We start from the raw sequence: 23034 nt of genomic DNA on the forward strand, positions 1-23034 counted from the left end.
AAGTTTCTTCGAGCGGAAGGACGTGTACGGGTATGGAGACAATCTCATGAATCCATGGAACCTGCATGTCAGCTGGGGACTGTTCAAGCTGGTGGAGACACTGTAATGGTGTGGGGTGTGTGCAGTTGGGGTGATATGGGACTCCTGATACGTCTAGATACGACTCTGACAGGTGACACGTACGTAAGCATCCTGTCTGATCACCTGCATCCATTCATGTCCATTGTACATTCCGACGCACTTGGCCAGTTCCAGCAGGATAATGTGACACCCCACACATTCAAAGTTGCTACAGAGTGGCTCCAGGAACACTTTCCTGAGTTTAAACACTTCCGCTGGCCACCAAACTCCCCAGACATGAACATTACTGAACATATCTGGGATGCCTTGCAATGTACTGTTCAGAAGAGCACTCCTTCGTACTCTTACGGATTTATTGACAGCCCTGCAGGATTCATGGTGTCATTTCCCTCTGGTATTACTTCCAACATTAGTTGAGTCCATGCCATGTCATGTTGCGGCGCTTCTGTGTGCTCGCGGAGTCCTACGCGATATTAGGTGTACCAGTTTCATTGCCTCTTCAGGGTATATGTAGCTGTCCAATAAAAAATAAATTGAAAATCAGTTTAAAGTGTTACATGATGCCGTTTCCACAATTTATGAAAGCTGCATAATACAATCAACAAATAATTATCTCTAAATTTTTTACGATCATATGAGTGTCTTTACCACAGCATTAAATTCAATTTTGGCGCCAGAATGTGATCCCAACAATGATGGAGGAAGAAACTTTTCAAAGGTCGGGATGAAGCACCCCTTATTTCATCTGGATGTGGATTGAGAGATTTTTTGGAGACTGAAATGGAGCAGTGGACCACTGGTGCAACGTCCCCGAACTAATTATACATTTTTAATGTTTGGTACGACGGTGTGGTCGCTACTGGAGTGGGGGATCTTGGCCGAGGTTGATGCAGTAAGGCACAGAACCTCAACAAGCTATCGTCGGCAGGACCTGGGAAGCAGCATGCATAGGCAAGATGCCCTGCTGATGTGAGCAGGACGCAGTAGCCACTCTGTGGCCAATGAATGCAGCCATGTTCAGGCTACCTGTCTACCCCAAGCAGTGGTGTACAACAGAGGGAAGTGTAGTACTAAAAATTGCAGTTCCCATCATAGATAACCTTGAAGGCATCTGCCTGCCCTGGGTGGTGGTCAGCGATAAGGTGTTCCACGAGGACCAGAGTACAGTGACAGGGTAGGCCCACTGCTGCAAGTCCTGATCTGAATACACATCCCATGAGGGAGGTGGACACCCTAAGAAGGTAGTCACCCAATAGGTGACTCGTTAGTGTTAAGATGCCAAGCAGCTCGCATGCAAGTTTTTTATCGTATGGATGCCTGTAGCTTCTGGATTCTAAGTCAAGAGTAGGTGACTGGCTGTATCACCATGTACTGTAAGTGGCGTTTCTCTCAAAGTTAAATGCTGGAGCTGGTGGCATACCTTGGCATCATGGGCACACCTGGATACTGTCTGAGGATATCAGAGCTCACTGAGAGGAAAAGCCTGATTCAAGTACTGTTTATACGAACCAGTTTGGTAGTGTTTTCCTCTCGCCAGGGCTTTAGCGTGGAAACCAAAACAAGTTAGTATGAAACTTTCCTGGCATATTAAAACTATGTGCCGGACCGAGACTCGAACTTGGGACCTTTTCCTTTCACGGGCAAGTGCTCTACCATCTGAACTACCCAAGCACGACTCATGCCCTGTCCTCACAGCTGTACTTCCGCCAGTACCACGTCTCCTACCTTCCAAACTTCACAGAAGCTCTTCTGCGAACCTTGTAGAACTAGCACTCCTGGAAGAAATGATATTGTGGAGAGATCCTTTCTTCCAGGAGTGCTAGTTCTGCAAGGTTCGCAGAAGAGCTTCTTCTAACTAAAATTAAATATTATTACGTTTACCGCAACAGTCTGACACCGATCAAGGTACACGTAATTTCTGCTCTTGACGCTTGTGCTTCTGGAATGAATCTCAGTATCTATAGCGCACATAATTTTCCACGTAAAAAATCTCTCTTACCCTCGCGGTTATCGATGTGCTGAATCTATACGTACCTCACGATAGAACACAGTCATCCTCTCTAGTCATGCCACAACATAAAGCATAGTAACTTTACACTGCAATATACACACTTTCGTCACAACGTAAGCCACAGTAACAATACACAAACAGTGCAGTTACCTTTCGTATCTGTACAGCACCCGAAAGAATTATAGTATGACTACACTCACATCAGCTATATGTCACAATGCTCCTCAGTCCTAGGGAAGCACCGACAGCCTTTTCTTTGTTTCTACAGACGTCATTCAGTGGCAATAAACTATTTTACACTGATCACAATATTGGACTGACAACTAAATCTCGGAAAGTGCCTTACATATCATCATATACGGAAACACTCTTACTCAATTACACTGCTCTCCCACTGAGGATACGAGGTTGAATATTAGAGCGTGAAACCCATATCCAACCCAGCGATATATCACCGCATACCGTGTCGATGTAGTATACATACAATTCATATCCTCCGCCATACAGAATCATCCATTTTACATCAGAGCACCCTCAGCGGACTGAAGTTGCTCTCAGAACAGTTCCACAAATTCGAGATAGTTTCCCTTCGGCACAAATGCGTTACTTTTTCTGTTCCGAACCTGCTTCCTTGCTCGCTCGCCTTTCTACGCACATCTCCAGACTCGGGGGTTACAAGAACACACGTATTTTCACATCGTTCGCCGTAATATTAGACCATTTTCGCGGTACTTCTCGATATCAAGCACTAGGCAGCGTCCTACCAATCGCTAGCGCAACATAATTCCCAAGATACATACTGGAAATTGTTTCTCTACAAACCCCAAACTTTAGCGTGGTGCAGTGTGCGGTAAACCACTGAGTAACTAGAAACTTAGGTTAGTGGAGGTAGTCCAAGTGTCCTTTCTTTCGCGCCATTTTCTTAGGGTATCAGAGGTAGCCCAATTGACCTATCTCCCCGCCAAAATTCAAACTTCCTGCTGGAGGGGGGGGGGGGGGGGTGGCATTTGCTTCATCAACTGACGTCACGGCCGCCATCTTGAATGATGTCATGCACTGTGCACATTAGTACACGTTAACCCGCCAACATGGGTTGGTAGGGGGACGTGGCGGTCGGTTGAGGATCGTAGTGGTGACTTTAACTATTTCCTTTAAAGTCCAGGTGGGTGTGGCACTCGCAAAAATACGACAAAATTTGAATTTCCCGCCGCCGCCATCTTGGAACTGGGGTGGGAACCCTATCAGTGTCTGTGACATCACAGGTCTAATGGTACTTGCGTCATCACCTGACGTCTTGGGCGACAGCGCTCTCTGATGGTGGGGCTATGTACTAAATCAGTTTGTTCCGGACCTCTTGGTGAACACAGATTCCCGCCATCTTGGATTACGTCACAGATGAGAGTACCCTCTGGTGGTGGTGCTGTGTACTAAGTCAGCTGGAGTCTGGACCTTGTGGTGAACACACTGGATGGCCGTACTGCATGAAATTGATTAAATAAAGCCTTATGTCCAAGTCCTTTTCCCACAAATCCTTAGAAGGAGGTGGCAGTTGGGTGACTGAGGTTAGTCCAAGTGTTCTTTCTTTTGCACTATTTTCTTGGCTTAGTAAAGATACCCGAATTGACCTTTCTTTACCACCAATATTCAAACTTGGCGCCAGTTCATAGGAAGAAGTGGCAGTCGGATGAATTATGTTAGTGAGGATAGCCCAAGTCACCTATCTTCCCGCGATTTTCTTAGCTTAGTAGAGATAACCGTGGTGTGATGCATTATCCTGTTGGAAATTTGAACTTCCCACCCTTTTTCTAGCGGGGGAGGGGCATGGCATTTTCCCACCAAAATTCAAACTTCCCGCCAAAAGCTGCCATCTTGGATACATCTGGCAACAGTGCAGAGTGGGCTCGTACACAGGTTGCTCCAATACTAGCCAGTGCAAGAGCGGTGTTGCTGCATCAGATCTCAACGTCCATATGCACAGACCCTGGACGACAGGTCAGATTGCTTTCTTTGGTCGAATCAGGCAACGTTCCCACACGTAAATAAGCTTAGTGTAAGAAAGAAAGAGTTCATAACATTTTGATGCTGAGAAATATAACAGCAGGGATATGTCGCGGATTCTTTGGTCTGAAATCGTTAACCTTGTAATTTTATCATTTTTAAATGCCATTAGGCCACAAAAAAGCTTCTTTCTTACTTTAAGTTCTGCTATCTTTCTTATTATATCTTTTAAATGTACTTGATCATCAGTTTCATGCTCAACTGCCCAAATTGGCAAACTATCAAGACGATTTTCTATAGACAGATGTAAAAAGTTTTTAATTAATTTTAACTTAGAGAAACTTCTTTCACCAAGGAACTCCTTTTAAACCTACAACAGTTATTGGTGTTGCTGGATATATTCTTAATAGACAATTAAGGTAATGGGACAAAATTTAACTTTGAAATTAAACTCAGCACATTGCTTAGGCTTTCTTTTTTTCCTTTCTTTTTCTTTTTCTTTTTTTTTTTTTTTTTCGAAAGTGTAGAAACTGATGAAATTTCCTCTGCTACCTCATTTACGACAACAGAATCACGATCCGTTACAAAACTGAAAACAAATGTTCGTCCGATCAGGCCATGAAGGCCCAACGGTACCAACCGGCCACTGTGTCTTCCTCAGCCCTTAGGCGTCACTGGATGCAGATATGGAGGGTCATGTGATCAGCACACCACTCTCTAGGCCGTTTTGTTAGTTTACGGGACCAGAGCCGCTACTTCTCAATCAAATACCTCCTCAGTTTGCCGCACAAGGGCTGAGTGCACTCCACTTGCCAACAGGGCTTGGCAGACAGCATAGTCACCCATCCAAGTGTTAGCCCAGCCCAGCAGCGCTTGCCGGCCGTGGTGGCCGTGCAGTTCTAGGTGCTTCAGTCTGGAACCGTGTGACCGTTACGGTCGCAGGTTCGAATCCTGCCTCGGGCATGGATGTGTGTGATGTGCTTAGGTTAGTTAAGTTTAAGTAGTTCTAAGTGGGGACTGATGACCTCAGATGTTAAGTCACATAGTGCTCAGAGCCATTTGAACCATTTTTGAACCCAGCAGCACTGAACTTCGGTGATCTGGTGATCTGATGGGAACGAGTGTTACCACTGCGGCAAGGCCATTGGCCATGTTATATAACACATTGCCAGAAAAATTATTAGTACATCCTTTTAGAGGTTTCGAATTCACTCCAGCTTTGTTGTTGCAACACAGCACATGAAGTACATGAAATTATTACATTTACAGATCAATGGAACAAGCGGTTCTGAGGTAGCCATGCTGAAACACCCAAATTAATAGGTGGTGTAGCCTCCACAGACGGAATACAGGCGCTGACTCTGGCCTCCAGTCGATCGTAAAGAGGGCGAATACCGTCCTGGGATTCGTTATGCCACGACTGCTCGACCTGTTCACGTAGTTCTTCAAGAATTGTTGGCTGACGAGCTGCGCAAGTCACATTTCGTCGCATCATATCCCACACATGCTCGATTGGAGACAAGTCCGAAGATCGTGTAGAACATGGAAGTTGCTGGACTTCTTGCAGAGCACGTTGAGTTTCACAGGCAATGTGTGGGTGAGCACTATCCTGTTGGAAAAATGCAGAACATTACCATGTCTCATACAGTGAAGGAAAACTGTTGACATTCATTGCAGTTTCCAGTCGTCTCGGAATGGATAAATGTAGGTCCTGTATGGGTGTTTAGGGAATATGATACAAATCTTCCTGCAAAATACTGGCAGGTTAGGTAACAATGATGGAAGTGGAAAGCGATCACGCTCCTATCTCTCCAAAGTAGACCAGCAGAGGATCAACAATGTTGAGATGTGGTGCGTGTGGTGGCCAGAGTAGGTGCGACGATGCATCCGTGTTGTCAAAACACCAATCCTGGACGATGCAAGCAACGTGAAAAGTCATCTTGGAATGGAGCATCACCATTGAGAAACACACATTTAAGCATGGCATGGACCTGATAAGCCAAAATGGCCATATCATCCTTGACAGTTACGCGACCTTGCAGACTAACCGTGGGTTCTATTGAATACTACAATATAATTGTGGTCAAATTATCACCGAGCCCCTACCATGTTTCAGTCCTCAGAAAAAGTGTGAAACAAGACTCATCCGACCAAATGACTTTCTTTCATGGCTCCACAGTCCGCATTTTATGGCTTCGGTACCACGAGCATTTTGATCACTGATGACTGGTTTTGCAATTCCACCTCGCTTTGCAATTCCCTGATTCTAGAGCCCTTGAAAGGGTCCTGTAGCCACCTTTCATTAGTCCGGTAGCCCATGTTCATTACCATTTCTCTTTCTTTTCCTCGTTTCTCTATTCTCTTTACTCTCATAGTAGTGTGATTGAATGAATGTGGTTGTGTGTCACGTTGCTAGACGGTGGCGTAGTCTGCTGCAGAAAGTCTGCGATAGTTGTACAGATTCAGCAGGAGTTGTACAGAATAGCCAACTCTCGTAGTGGTCAAGTAGGAAAAGAGGTTTTCGCTACTTGTGAGAAATCCACCTGCGTTAGGTTGGTGGCGGAAATGGCATCTTTGGGTTTTCCGGGCCACGCGGAGCGTGGAAGAGGCTGGAGGAGCGGAAGGCAGTCTGCCGCTGGTACGGGAAGCGTCCACAGCTGTGCTCCGGTCGAAGAAGGGTCAGTTAGACTGACCGCGTGGCGCGTTGTTACTTGGCGAGGGGAGAGCTGTTAGCCTTTGGCCTCGCTTTTCAAATCTGGAAGATTGCTTTGCCTTGTCGCAGTAAGGAATGCAAAACTTTGGCAGATTTTTCTTTTAGCAAATTTCTGTAGCAGACTTGGATCCGCCGGAAGAGCGGCACACAAAGGTGTCGATAAGAAGTGAGCACTCGCTTCTGTATGAATGTCTGTTTGCCTTCAGCTGTGCCTGCATAAGCTTTCACCTTTCTAAATATTTGGAGCCTTGCCTTATCGTAAATTTTCCTTGCTTTATGTGTCTTTCGTCCGTGGGGAGCCAACCACGTGGTAGAACATTATAGTTGTTGGGCTACCGGCATCACTCACTGTCCGATCGCCTGTTTGTTTTAGATGATGTTAACATGATTGTGTGATGTGATATTGTTGCAACTTCCCCACGATACCTCACGAATAGTTACACATGGCTTACGCTGCTCACAGATTTCGGTAAACCAGAGATCTTCTGATGCACAGTGAGGATTAGTTATTTTCGGTTGGATGTGCTAATTGGTATATTGTCTTTCTGTGATACAGAATTTACGTGAATTTATGATATAGGTGTGCATTTTCTTACATGTTTTGTCTTGTATACGTATTACTGTATAGACATTGTGATTTAGTATTCAATTGTGTTACAAGTGTGGGTTGATTCTTGTCCTGTGGCGTGTATCGGTGTCATATAGTAAATCTTGGGTGCTTTGTGGGGACTGTGAGTCCATTAGGAGACTTTGGCATTGTTCTTGTTGTACACTCCTGGAAATTGAAATAAGAACACCGTGAATTCATTGTCCCAGGAAGGGGAAACTTTATTGACACATTCCTGGGGTCAGATACATCACATGATCACACTGACAGAACCACAGGCACATAGACACAGGCAACAGAGTTGCACAATGTCGGCACTAGTGCAGTGTATATCCACCTTTCGCAGCAATGCAGGCTGCTATTCTTCCATGGAGACGATCGTAGAGATGCTGGATGTAGTCCTGTGGAACGGCTTGCCATGCCATTTCCACCTGGCGCCTCAGTTGGACCAGCGTTCGTGCTGGACGTGCAGACCGCGTGAGACGACGCTTCATCCAGTCCCAAACATGCTCAATGGGGGACAGATCCGGAGATCTTGCTGGGCAGGGTAGTTGACTTACACCTTCTAGAGCACGTTGGGTGGCACGGGATACATGCGGACGTGCGTTGTCCTGTTGGAACAGCAAGTTCCCTTGCCGGTCTAGGAATGGTAGAACGATGGGTTCGACGACGGTTTGGATGTACCGTGCACTATGCAGTGTCCCCTCGACGATCACCAGTGGTGTACGGCCAGTGTAGGAGATCGCTCCCCACACCATGATGCCGGGTGTTGGCCCTGTGTGCCTCGGTCGTATGCAGTCCTGATTGTGGCGCTCACCTGCACGGCGCCAAACACGCATACGACCATCATTGGCACCAAGGCAGAAGCGACTCTCATCGCTGAAGACGACACGTCTCCATTCGTCCCTCCATTCACGCCTGTCGCGACACCACTGGAGGCGGGCTGCACGATGTTGGGGCGTGAGCGGAAGACGGCCTAACGGTGTGCGGGACCGTAGCCCAGCTTCATGGAGACGGTTGCGAATGGTCCTCGCCGATACCCCAGGAGCAACAGTGTCCCTAATTTGCTGGGAAGTGGCGGTGCGGTGTCCTACGGCACTGCGTAGGATCCTACGGTCTTGGCGTGCATCCGTGCGTCGCTGCGGTCCGGTCCCAGGTCGACGGGCACGTGCACCTTCCGCCGACCACTGGCGACAACATCGATGTACTGTGGAGACCTCACGCCCCACGTGTTGAGCAATTCGGCGGTACGTCCACCCGGCCTCCCGCATGCCCACTATACGCCCTCGCTCAAAGTCCGTCAACTGCACATACGGTTCACGTCCACGCTGTCGCGGCATGCTACCAGTGTTAAAGACTGCGATGGAGCTCCGTATGCCACGGCAAACTGGCTGACACTGACGGCGGCGGTGCACAAATGCTGCGCAGCTAGCGCCATTCGACGGCCAACACCGCGGTTCCTGGTGTGTCCGCTGTGCCGTGCGTGTGATCATTGCTTGTACAGCCCTCTCGCAGTGTCCGGAGCAAGTATGGTGGGTCTGACACACCGGTGTCAATGTGTTCTTTTTTCCATTTCCAGGAGTGTATTTTGGGGCACGGAGTAACTATCCTTATGATGTAGACGCGTAGCTGTTCAGGGAGCCGCGATCGGAAAAACCTGCCAGACAATAACCCTGAATAAAGTTACGGTGTGCAAGACGCGACAGTTGGCTGCGACTGCGACGCTGCCCCCTCCTCTTTCCCCCCCACCCTGGCAGACGGCGACACGGCCGCAACACGACAGGAGTCGTCGCCTTTTCCCAAGCTCCGGTCGGCGGCGGCGGATTCAAATACATAAGAAAAATAAGAATTCCGATTTTCTTGCTGTAAAAAATACTGTCTGTTAATGCAACAAAGTTACATCGGCTCCCAGAGTTAGTTTTTCGATACAGATTCTCCTTTTACTTTAAAAAATTGAAAAGTATCTCTTCCGGTTTTGCGTGTTTTTTTTCGCTGTATATTACTTCTCTATTAATTGTGAGCAAAGTAAAAGGCACAAAAAATTGATGTTTGCGTATCTTACAGTTTCACATCACAGCTTGAAAATGAGGTGTCTATTTTTCCGATATTCGTCACAGTTATTCCGATACTTAATTTACAAGTAACCTACTGCATAAAATTTGAATTGTGTACAGCGAAAAATGTGGTCGCTGGCTACTTTACGTATGGTTCACGTTAGGTCATACATCGTTGCCGATGAAAAGAAGCTAACATATCGAAATTATTTTTAAAGTTGAGATCAGAATGATATCTATCTCCGTTTCCGAGATTTGGGCTCATATATCTCCGGGAGCGTCGCGACTAGCCGCCAGTTCTGTCGACGCGCAACGAGAATCGTGTGGTCATCACACGATAGAGAATGCATTTGTTTTGTTTCGCTGACACATTTGGACCTAATGAAACCATTTTATGTCATATTTCTCCGGTATGAGTTACTAATATTTCTGCATATGCTCTTGACAATTTCATTTAAAATGCCACGAAATGTAGGTTTCTTAAAGCCAATTGATCAAGCAGAACCCATTTTCTTGGTTTTGCTGAGGCATCTGAACATGTTCCAAGCTTTCTTTCTCGTTTATTTCTCTGATACGAGTCCCGAATATTCCTCCATCTGTTTTTGCACATTTCACCTAAAATTCCAATGAAAGATAAGTTTATTAACAATAAGCGCACGCTAGCGTCATTGCATTGTTTCAAGTTCTTCACAACAAGATAGGGTTACACCTTAAACATCTCTAGAATTTTGATTCTGAACGTCTGCAGTATACACTGGCAGAAATGTGGAAGAAATAATGTCCGTGCTTGTTCACAAAATTTCCCCAAATTATACTTGTCAGTGTCTCCCATGCAGAAACTTTTGGAACAAGCTAAGGCAACTTTCATAGCCGACTGAATCTTTATTCCCATCCAAATGAACTTCCATATTCTTATATTCTCACAGCATACATCGTTATGGATGACATGAACATTTAATCTTGCCAAGCTGCACTCAAAAGATGACTCCAGGATTTACAAAAGACGAATTTCAATTGTGAACTGTGTCAGACCAGAAGGGCCTTGTAAAACAGTAGTGTACTTTTGGCACAAGTTTTTTGAGCAGCATCTTCTACCAATGAATTGAAGTGAATGTGACAAATTACTTATTGCAGCATACTGTTTGCGCAATCTGTTGAGAAACGCCTTCCTCAAAAACGAACATCTATTGATTACAGAAAGCTGTACAACAATCTGGTGGTGGTTTTTCACAACTAGAAGGTATCATCAAGATACCAATCTACCGTTTACTTTCAAAGTGAAGGTATTGTAAAATGTAACTTTCTCGTTGTACTTTAGATTGTTCATTTTATAATGTACTTGCCGTTTTCAATTTTTATCGTCACAAAAAAGAGTAATGCGAAAATTGACCTTCAAGTTCATTTTCATCATTCTAATTCTACATCTGCATGGCTTATACTGATTTTGATAACAGGCCTGAAAAATTTGCATTAATGGGAAAATATTATATATTTCACTCACCTGCCAGTTTCAACTGTGCACCAATTTCTTCCCAAATTCTGTCTCTGAACATAGTGTCTCTATATTTAGGGTTCTTCAAATCGTAAAGGCAAGGATGTTGCGAGACCAGCTCACAGAGCATCACATCCTGTGAGTGGCTCATTTCAGTTTTCCTTGACTGGCTCGACATCTTTCTGGCAGCCGTACATCTTCGTGTCGTGCGACTTCCGTCGCAACACTGCTCACTGGTGCAGTGCTCCGGCAGCTGCCGCAACAGTCGCGCGTCGCATCCCAAACTCGAACTGCGCATGCGCCAGCAGGCAACTTCTGACGTCACGTAGCGACCCGTCGCAGTCGCTAGTGTGCGTCGCGTCTTGGACAACGTACCTTAAGGACGAGGTCAAAACGTCGAGTCCGACCAGGAACGAAACGCGGAAAACGCAAGTACAAGTGTTGTCCATCCTGAGCCCGCTGTAGTGATTTCGAATCATTCGATAGATGCAAATTCATTACAGACTATGCTACGACAATTACTAGACAGTAATAGGAGACATATCGAGGAAGTGAATAAAAAACAAGCGGAAGAAAATAGGAGACATAGCGAGGAAGTGAATAAAAAACAAGCGGAAGAAAACAGGAGACATATCGAGGAAGTGAATAAAAAACAAGCAGAAGAAAATAGGAGGCATATCGAGGAAGCAAATAAAAGATTGACTAGTGAAATAGTACAGGGTGTTGGGGAGAAACTGGCGATCATTGACCAACGCATCTCCGCCTTAGAAGAGGGGCAGCAAGTCATTAGCAAGCAAGTGATGGAGCAAGAAGAAAGGTTCGCTGGGAATATACGTATACTAGCAGAACAATGCCAAAGTGAACAAGCGGCTCTTGAGTCCCGAGTAGGACAAAATTCCGCCAGGGATCTCCGCGCGTTAGCAGAACAATGCCAGAGTGACCACGCGGCTCCCGAATAGAGGACACTGCGGCTAAGTGCCCGGTCCACCTTACCGCGCAGGTAGAAACCCTCAGCCAGGCGATAATAGCTCTCGAGCGAGAGCAAGGGCTTATGCAAACACAACAAGACACGGCCCACCGAGAGATGCGAAAAGAAATAGCCAGGATCTCAGACGCAGTGGCGCGTAAGTCTGACAATACTAGGGAAAGGATTACCTCGTCATCAGCGGATGCAGACGAAATACGGCCGATAACGAAGTGTCGGCGTGGACAGTGTGAAATAAATATAAAACAAAGACGGGTTACCGAGGGACTACGTGAACGCATGGCCCGTTTAGAACTTCACCTAAAAGGGTTAACGGCCCATGAAGTTGAAAGAAATGAACGAAAGGGCCATTATTCCGACGATGATTCCGGGAACGATGGCGAATTTGATCATCGTCACGATCACGGATCTCGTACCAGGTGGGAACGGCGCGGATATCCTCAGGACCGTTCGCCAAGGGAAACTCACGATTTTGACTTTAAACATTTTCTGACGGTGAGGAAGTTTGAAGTCTTCCGTAACTCGGCTACAGGGATTCACCCGCGGGCCTGGTTACAGCAGTTCGAGTTCTCCCTTCCTACTACGTGGCCCACTGCGCACAAGATAGAGTATATGTGCGGCTACCTCTAAGGTGAGCCAGCGGCGCGGATGAGGTCAATTGCACGCAATTGCTACACTGTTGGAGAGTTTCGACAACGCTTCCTGTCGATCTATTGGTCAGTGGCAGCGCAAAGTCGTGTAAAACACGGACTCATTATGCTACCAGAGTTAAACAGGTCAAAATTCTCCAGCCCTGTGCAGATGTTCGAGCACATGCTGCAGGCGAATGAACATCTTGACGATTCTTATGGACCTGCGGAAATTATTCGTATTTGCGTGGGAAAGTTTCCAATGCAGTTGCGGCACGTTATCCTTGCAGGACGATGTAAGGATGACGTAGTGGGGTTTCGCAATTTCCTTTTAGATCTTGAGTGCGATGCGAATGGCTCCACGCAGAATTACGGTCATTGCGCCTACGAGCAGCGGCCGCGCAAGCGAAGCCGCAGCCGTAGAGACAGATGGCAATACAGACGTAATGGGTCGTCTGAGAGCTACAGAATGCGCGAGCGTTGGCAGCGTCGCGACTCCTCACGGAACGCGGGCAGAACAAACGATGCCAATGGTCATCATTTGCCGAGAGGAAATCAAAGACACCCCAGAGAGTTTAGAAGAGATGGTAATGAGCAGAGATTTAGGCGCAGTTACAGCGGACCTAGGAACGGTAGTCGTGATCGACCACAGAAAAATTATCGAACAAGCAACAACAGGGTTGCCGTAAACAATACAGGTGGTCCGCCAGTGGGTGTTGAAATTCGTCCCGTAAACCCGCGGCACAATCCGACAAATGCCTCTAATCAAAGGGATCAATGACTGTTGGCTGGCTCGGTTGGCGTCAACTTAATGAGGACCGGTGGTATTGATGATATTGATGTGCATTTGATAGAGTAAGACGTTATTATGGAAGATTTGTTGAGGGAGGGCCACAGTATTGGTGTGCCCGCGGTAAACCCAGTCGCTTCTGTTTCGTAAAATTACAGTGCATATTTTCCAATGTTTTGATTCACTTTGGTGTGATTAAAATTAACGTGCATATTTTCTATGAATTGTAGAGGGTCCCCCAATATGTGTGTAGTTATTTCTTCCTGTCAGCAGAAAGGAGTAGTGTTGTGCAGCTTCAAAACATCTGAATGTGAATGATTATGAGGCTCATATGAAGCGTTTCCTATTACAGTAAGATGGCTTTCGTTCTTTGATGACTAAAAAGGTATCGGGTGTGTTGGCGTGGCGAGTCAATGGTCGTAAGGTAATTCTTGATGATAAATTACAGTTTTAGTGTTCTTATTCCCCTTAGGTGAGCATGATTCGGTGAGATTTTGCAACTGTACTGCGATGTTGATGAAGCGACTTGGTGACTTGTAGGTGAAGGATTTGTGTATGAAGGGAGATCAATAGTTTTTGATTTTCAGAGTTGCCACCTTATTAGAGGTTTGGAAAGTGCAACTTGCCACCACATACTACTAGGTACGGTTGAGGGTACCAGAATGTGAAACCTCTGAAGACGTATATGGAAACAGCTTATAAACTCAAGCAGCTTGATATTTAATAGAGAATCAATGCGACTACCTCCAAGCTGAAATAACATGACGGTAGGTGAGGACCCCTGGGGACATGTGGTGAGTAATTGTGTAATCATTATAAGTGTCTTATGACAGCAGTAAGTTGGGTACTCATGGCCCTCGACAATGGATTTCTTTTGACAGTATTTTTTTATGTACCTATAGGACGAAGTGTTTATGTGTTTGCTAATAGGATAGGATGATTTTTTATTTCCATTTTTATGCCCACTGACCTTTTGCATTAGTCTGATGAATAGATGTTGAAACATTTACCATTCCAGATGTGACTTGAATGAACCTTCTGTGTCTCATTAATCATAACTTTTATTATGCAATGTCCATAGAAAAGAAGTCTCGGAAATTTTTCACAGATCAGCAAACATGTTCTGCAAACCTTGGAGGAGCAGTCAATGAACAACGATATGGGTATTGGTGTTGAAAGGAATATTTTGTTTATATGTGGGAATTGTAGTCGGTCTGTATGGTGATGGTGACTAGTACGAGCTGTGTAGATTGTGTGTGAGAGCGTAGTTAGGAGTAGGTAGAGTTTTGTGTCTGTAGTTAGCAGCGGCGCCAAATCCTATCCAAATCCTGACCAAACCTTGTACAAGATCTACCCTGAATGATTGACAGCAGAGGTAATGATGGAACTATATTTTATAAAAAGGATTTTTTGTTTGTTTGGTTATTTAATTTTCCTCATTGTTTTTTTTATTAGTAATTTTAAGAAGGCCCTTTTTGTCAAGTTAATTTTGGGCACTATTCCATGTATTGATCAGGAGTGAGAAACTCCGAAGATTTTGTGGTAATCTGTACACATGATATTTTGTAACGATCTCTGTGAGCGCAGTTCTTAAGTGGGTGCAAGGCCGCCTAGGGAGCCTCCGCATCAGAAAGCACAGGGCTTGGTCCACCGGCAGGCGTTGCAGAACCCTGGTATCAACGGCGAAGCAGTGGTGCGGCGAGCGGTCACAGCTGTTTCCCCATCAGAGGGGAGGGGATGCTGGTCTTCCCCCAGGCCCAGGCTCACACCGGAGCCCGCAGGCGTGTCACCACGGCAGCGCCAGCTGATGGCCGGCGTTCCACCCCATGCGCTAGTCATCTGACAAGCGAAAGGGAAAGTATGACGCACGCCAGGCGAGGCCGCCGATTCCTGAGCGCCGCTAGTCCAGACGGCCGCTGCGGTGAGGTAAAGCCCACTGCCCGGAGGGACACGGGTCCCACCACTGACGCATCAGCTGAGACGGTGCAAAGAGGTGATAAGCGGGTTTCAAGCCCGACACCCGCACGAGTTTACGTCGATCTCGATGCGACGCAGAAGAGCGCGTGTCTCCCCATTGACACGACAGGAGACGGGGGCGTGTGTCGGTAAAACACATTCCTCCACAACACACGGACGACGACCGCCAAGCCGCCTCCTCGATGATGAGGCAGGGCCCACCAGTGGCGATGTCCTGCAAATCTGCAACGCCGAACCATCCCACAGTATGGACGCAGAGGGAGGAAACGGGCACGAGGCAACGTCGCGGGGTGCTGTCTAGGATGAACAACCTGGGTTACAACGGACGTTACAATCAACGCCGCTGCGAACTCCTCAGTTCAGTGTTGTGGTCCCCCAGTAGCTTATCCTCCAAGTCGCCTTTAGAAGAGACGCCCACCCCAGCACCTAAAGAGAATACCCAGTGAAAATACCATGTGACGAAACTGCAAAATGACTGCGTGTCAACGAGCTGGTTTCTGGGTGTGTTTTTGTACTCATGTCTTATTTTCCATAGGTGGTTATTTACCAGCTGTCATTCCATTGGGTTCATTAATGATTTTTTATCACTGTATTTGTTGTGAAAATTGTATTTTGCACTTTCACTTACATGTTTTTATTTATGTCAGCACCAGCTGATACTGCTTTGGTTCGTGATAATGATTTTGCATCATTGAATTTGTTTATATATATATATATATATATATATATATATATATATATATATATTGTGTACCTGTTCATCTATGTCTCTATGTTAACTTTTGATAATAGGTTTAAGCAATTTTAAGATAATATCTCATGTTTGTTGTCGTAGTAGGTCAGATGACATGATGTTAGCGTACAGTATCACACTTAATCTAATTTGTTTTGTTAGCCTTGCGGACCGTATGAGGTCACAATTATTGACTAAGGTCAGATAAAACTCATTTGGATCTAAGAGATCAATCAATTCTTCTGTGCTGCTGTTTGCCTGTTGCAATTGTTGCTCGTTAGAGTATGTTTGTTTCGAAGACTGCTGGCGAATCTCCTAGCATGGCGAGAAAATTCGCGGCACAGTCTTCTCCGGGACGTTTGGGGTGATGAAAGGGTCCTGTAGCCACCTTTCAATAGTCCGGTAGCCCATGTTCATTACCATTTCTCTTTCTTTTCCTCGTTTCTCTATTCTCTTTACTCTCATAGTAGTGTGATTGAATGAATGTGGTTGTGTGTCACGTTGCTAGACGGTGGCGTAGTCTGCTGCAGAAAGTCTGCGATAGTTGTACAGATTCAGCAGGAGTTGTACAGAATAGCCAACTCTCGTAATGGTCAAGTAGGAAAAGAGGTTTTCGCTACTTGTGAGAAATCCACCTGCGTTAGGTTGGTGGCGGAAATGGCATCTTTGGGTTTTCCGGGCCATGCGGAGCGTGGAAGAGGCTGGAGGAGCGGAAGGCAGTCTGCCGCCGGTACGGGAAGCGTCCACAGCTGTGCTCCAGTCGAAGAAGGGTGAGTTAGACTGACCGCGTGGCGCGTTGTTACTTGGCGAGGGGAGAGCTGTTAGCCTTTGGTCTCGCTTTTCAAATCTGGAAGATTGCTTTGCCTTGTCGCAGCAAGGAATGCAAAACTTTGGCAGATTTTTCTTTTAGCAAATTTCTGTAGCAGACTTGGATCCGCCGGAAGAGCGGCACACAAAGGTGTCGATAAGAAGTGAGCACTCGCTTCTGTATGAATGTCTGTTTGCCTTCAGCTGTGCCTGCATAAGCTTTCACCTTTCTAAATATTTGGAGCCTTGCCTTATCGTAAATTTTCCTTGCTTTATGTGTCTTTCGTCCGTGGGGAGCCAACCACGTGGTAGAACATTATAGTTGTTGGGCTACCGGCATCACTCACTGTCCGATCGCCTGTTTGTTTTAGATAATGTTAACATGATTGTGTGATGTGATATTGTTGGTATTTGGCACCATAACTAGAAATTGTGTCTCCACAAACCGCGTGTTATCAGGAATCGTGTACATGCGTCACATCCTTATCTTAGGAATGAATGATTTTATCCACAATTTTCTCTTGTGTTCCGAGATTGCGTTTTTGCGCCCAAGCCACTCACCTCGTAGCTTTCCCGTTAGCACATCCAATGCATTCCCTTATGCACAGGTCCAGTGATTAATCTCCCCTTGTATTTTATAACAAATGCTGTAGATTAAGTCTTATTTTCAGGTGTGTTGCTGGGAGCTGATCTTCTGCACAGTGTTCTTGCATGTGCTGTTTTATTTTAAATGTTTGATTGTCGTGAACAGTGCACGGGGAACACTATTAATTACATCGTATCCCCTATGTGCGACATAACAACGTATGCAAGTTTGTGAGTTTTTGGTCTGTGATCAAATTAATTTATTTTCCGACTCGACCAAATCTTTGATTAGTTGTATGGTTTGAGTCGGTGGCGACCCTATTCTTCTCACGTTGATTTCATAAACAATAAGTATTTCCAATCCCAATAATAAGGAATAACCCGCAGTAACCGGTTAGTTACACCCTTCTGTGTTATTTTGCTGCTGAGTGCGACATTCAGTTATACAGTGACTTTTCCAGCTATCGTCTTCTTATTTTTCGTCACAATCCTCTTCAGTGACCGCCTGCCACAATCACTCAACACATACTTTCATCTGCGTTGTGACTTAACGGATGATGTTTTTCCACTTGCCCTGTATCGGTATAAATCTTTGATACGATGCCTCTTCAAACACCAAACACTTCGGCTCCCTTGTTACAGAAGTACCCACCATACGAGAACCAACATTTTACCCGCATTCTAACGTAGCCCCCACATAAAACACTCACAAATACAAAGAACACTGTTCTGACTACGACTGACACTCGCAGTGTATTGTGCCCATTGCACAGACGCTATTCGTGCTGAAATACACCAGCGCAACCTGCAGGGTTGGCTAGACTCTGCATTTATGATCAAACATGCGTTTCCAGCGGTATATCCATATTTCTGACCAACCCTTGTAACTGTCGCTTAATGCGGCCCCGGTCGAGAACATTCCCGACGTTGCAGGAAGAAACCCTAAAACAACCGCCCACGTGCGATCTAATCGCAGGCAGGAAGCAGAGGGTCACGTGGGCGGCTGCTGAGATGCGGTAGCCGCATCGCTTACTTGGGGGATGCCCCGGACGAACGCTGATAAACTGCACGTTGTGCTGCGTGCGCAGCTGATACCGCGCTGGAGCGCGCAGCTGTGGCGACCGGGTAGGCTGTGGACTTGGGCCAACGGTCGGAATCGCTACGGTACAAACCTGCGCTCCTAAAGAGACGCAAAGTGAGGAACTGCAGTGTCGTCACTCTGTAGGCTGTTAGCAGCACGGTATCATTATATGAGCGGGGTACAAAAAGTAGGGCAACATATTTTTTTCTGAAATCAGGCTGGTTTTATTCACGATTCCACCACACTATATTATTCCCCACTCTTTTGGCTAAAAAACCCTGTTTTTAAATACAATGACCGTTCAGTGCGACAGCCTTAGAGAGAGAGCCTGTGTGCCCGCACGCTACCATTCTACAGGTAGACGTCGGAACCAACGTCTGTCATCCATTTACAGCTTCCCATGGAGTGCATCCTCGATTGGGTCAAACAGACGGAAGTCGGATGGTGAGAGATCGGGTATGGTAGGGTGGATGAGAAGAACAGTCCAGTGAAGCTTCTCTCGGATGCACAGACTTGACTGAGGCCTTGCGTTGTCATGAAGAAGGAGAAGTTCGCTTGCATTTTTGTAACGACAAACACGCAGAAGTCGTTTCTTCATTTCCTGACGGTAGCACAATTCAATACAGAGTTGGTCGTTCCATCACGAGGGACGACACAGAATAACACCTTCAGAGTCCCAGAACACCGTCACCATCACTTTATCAGCTGAGGATGCGGCTCTGAACTTTTTCTTCAGAGGAGAAGTGGTGTATAGCCACTCCATAGATTGTCGTTTAGTTTCCGATTCGAAGTGATGAACCCATGTTTCATCGCCTGGGATGATGTTAGACAAAGAATTGTCACAATCAGCTTCGTAACGTGCTAGAAGCTCTGTACAGATGGTTTTTCGTTTCTCTTTATCGGCTTCTGATAATCGGCGAGGAACTTAGAGTCCCCCACTGATAGACCAGTGAGTCAGAATACGAAGACAGTAACTGTTCTCGAAAGAACAGATACTGTTGATGACCGTGCAGCTTTTCCCTGGAATAAATGATGACTAACTGAAACCCTCAGCTGCCGACAGGTGTTGTTGATATACCTCGATGTGGACAGCTGAAAATGTGTGCCCCGACTGGGACTCGAACCTGGGATCTCCTGCTTACATGGCAGACGCTCTATCCATCTGAGCCACCGAGGACACAGATGAATAGCGCGACTGCAGGGACTTATCCCTTGTACGCCTCCCAACTGTCCACGATTCTACATATGTAATGTTCCTTACAGACATTTGCCCATCCACTCATTACTCGCGCACGCTTTGGCGATTCCCTTAAGAGTTTTGGGCAACCTGTGCGCATTCGCACAGACGAAGGTCAATGGCTGGGTAGCCTTTAACTATATATATGAAGACAGTAACTGTTCTCGAAAGTATCTGTTCTTTGACGCCTTTGAATTATGCTGGAAATCGTGTACAGCAAATATCCTCTAGTACGCTTTAAAATTTTCAGATTCCAAGTTAAACATTGGATTTTAAATTCTCAATCGGCCCCTAGTATGCTTTATGTGATTTCGAACATCACATAAAGGCTTGTCAAATGTTTTTCTAATCTAGTTCTTTTCATACTTTGAGAAAAATCACTTCTCAAAGCATATGACCATTTTTCAACTTTTTAAAAAAAATTTCAGACATATTGTACCAGATGCAAATAATAACAATTAACAAATCTTTATGTACACTTATTTCCTATTTTTACAGTGAAATTTCATATAACATTGTCAGAGTAAAAAAAATTACAAGATTTACATATTGTGGTTCTAAATGATTAGAGTAGTTCAACTAAAGACATTGAAGTGGTGAAGACTATGACAATATATTAGATTTAATAGCGTAGTAGCTGCTACCAGCTGCTCCGCTCACGTATAAGTAGTTTTGTTATGACTGATAGTGAGTAAGCAAGCTGGGGCCGGCCGGTGTGGCCGTGCGGTTCTAGGCGCTTCAGTCTGCAACCGCGTGACCGCTACGGTCGCAGGTTCGAATCCTGCCTCGGGCATGGATGTGTGTGATGTCCTTAGGTTAGTTAGGTTTAAGTAGTTCTCAGTTCTAGGGGACTGATGACCACAGATGTTAAGTCCCATAGTGCTCAGAGCTATTTAAGCATGCTAGTAATTTCACGGTAGTGGTAAGTTCCTGTGGGACCAAACTGCTGATTTCATCGGTCCCTGGGCTTACACACTACTTAATCTAACCTAAACTAACTTACACTAAGGACAACACACAAACCCATGCCCGAGGGAGGACTCGAACCTCCAACGGTGGGAACCACACGAGCCGTGGCAAGGCGCGGCAATAATTTCACATGCCTGTGTGTATACAGTGTGTTAAAAAAAGTATCTAACATTTTGAGAGATGGTAATACTTATCGAAATAAGAAAAATAAGTCCAATAAACATCGGTTCGGAAACGCATACTTTCCGAGATAAACACGTATTTATAGGAAGGACGCCAACGGCCTTGCCGCAATGGTAACACCGATTCCCGTCAGTTCATCGAAGTTAAGCGCTGTCGGGCTGGGTTAGCACTTGAATGGGTGACCTTCCGGTCTGCCGAGCGCTGTTGGCAAGTGGGGTGCACTCAGCATTTGTGAGCCAAACTGAGGAGCTACTTGACTGAGAAGTAGCGGCTCCGGTCTTGTAAACTGACATACGGCCGTGAGAGCGGTGTGCTGACCACATGGCCCTCCATATCCGCATCCAGTGACGCCTGTGGGCCGAGGATGACACGGCGGTCAGTCGGTACTGTTGGGCCTTCCAAGGCCTGTTGAGACGGAGTTATAGGAAGGACTGTGCGACGCTTTGTTGCGTATATTAGCCCAGTCGTTCCATTGGTGCTCCGTCAAATGTGTCGGCAAGGTATTATGATGTCTTACTCACAGAACTCTAAATACCATTAGGTGGTCTACAACCAGTAGTGTGGTTCGAGTCGCGTTGTAGGCTACTTTAATTTTCGTCGTGTTTGTGTGCCTTATTGTGCAGTACTGTCAACCCTGGGTACGTATCATGGTGTTTTACCTTCTTCCAAACCCGGATTCACTTACGTGTTTACTGTTATTGCGCTGTTTGTACGCACAAATGGTGTAGTACAGTGGTTCCCAACAGGTGGTCCGCGGACCCACAGAGGTCCGCGAGCTATGCCAGAGGGGTCCGCAAGATGCTGTTAAAATAAAAAATTTATTAAATATATTTCGTATGATAACAGATTTTTTGTTTTGGACGCTTCCTGCATGAGCAGAGCTTTAGCGAGCGCTAACTTCTGCGTCTAGCGTCTTCCTAGAGCCAACTGACACTAGCACACTCTAGCGCAAAACTAGAATTAGATAGAGGCAAATAGTTCTGCAGTATGCCTTATTTTTCACACATGTCTATTCAATGCAATCTCAAGTGTAGTACACTTGAAAGACCAATACACTCAATTTTAATTTTTTCTGTCATTTTCAGTCCATACTCAATTTTTATTTGTTATACTAAACACCCAGATTTGAAGACAAAGATTTTGAGCAATAATCAAAAATTTAACAATAACAATGATGGTTAAATTGAAAAAGTTTTAATCTCAATATTTTTTCAAAAATGAATATGTCAATGTTTTTTCTACGTACGAAAAATAGAAAACGTGTAAAAAGACTCTTAATTTGGCTTTTATAGGTACTTGATACTGTGATATGAGAAGGTACCAATCATGCTCGATGAGGCGGTCCTCGAGAAAACTTTGTTGGGAACCCCTGGTGTAGTACATTAACATCTTTTCTCTTCCACCAATCGTTAGCAATGGAAGTCTACTACTTGACATGTGAAATGGTGTAAATGATATTCTGCTATGGTTTAGCTAATGGACGTTGCCTGCAAACCGGTGCCCTTTATGCTGAAAAATATCCACAGAGCAGAGTGCCCTCTGATAAGCTGTTCGGCAGATTTTTCCAGCTTCTGAGGGACACAGGTAGCCTTGCTCCTCGGAGGACTGACAGTGGAGGCTCGCACAGTCAGCACGCCTGACATAAAGGAGCGTCTGCTACGTTCGGTGGCAGAAATCATTGAGACCAACGTGCGACGATTAGCAGCAGCAGAAGGCGTGTCTCTCCTCTTATCTGGGGGGTACTTGATGAACAATGGCTTTACGGCGCGTTCAGGCCCTAAGGGCACAGGTTCATCATGGCAGACGGCGGTTCTGTCAATGGCTGTTGCTGAAGTGTGCCGCAGATCCACTTATGTGGCAGGGTTCACAAGAGATGGTGTTGTAAATTTCCATAACCAGCATATGTGGGCAGATGTAAACCTCCAAGCAATTCAGGAGAGAGGCAGCAACACCGATTCTCAATCAACCACCATGGACAGGCGTACTTTGCAATAGATTAATAGAGCCATACGTGCTACCACAAAGGTTAACTGGGTCGCATTATCTGGACTTTCTCATTAGTGCATTGCTTACCCTGCTGGAGGCTGTGCCATTGCAGCAAC

General features: G+C 45.8%; 1 pseudogene; it reads left to right on the forward strand.

The window, feature by feature from the left end:
- Positions 1-21024: 21024 nt before the first annotated feature.
- On the forward strand, positions 21025-21142 carry LOC124790181 (annotated as a pseudogene).
- The last annotated feature ends 1892 nt before the right edge of the window (positions 21143-23034 follow it).

The sequence above is a fragment of the Schistocerca piceifrons genome, chromosome 3 (genome assembly GCF_021461385.2).
Source record: "Schistocerca piceifrons isolate TAMUIC-IGC-003096 chromosome 3, iqSchPice1.1, whole genome shotgun sequence".
NCBI classification, from domain to species: domain Eukaryota; kingdom Metazoa; phylum Arthropoda; class Insecta; order Orthoptera; family Acrididae; genus Schistocerca; species Schistocerca piceifrons.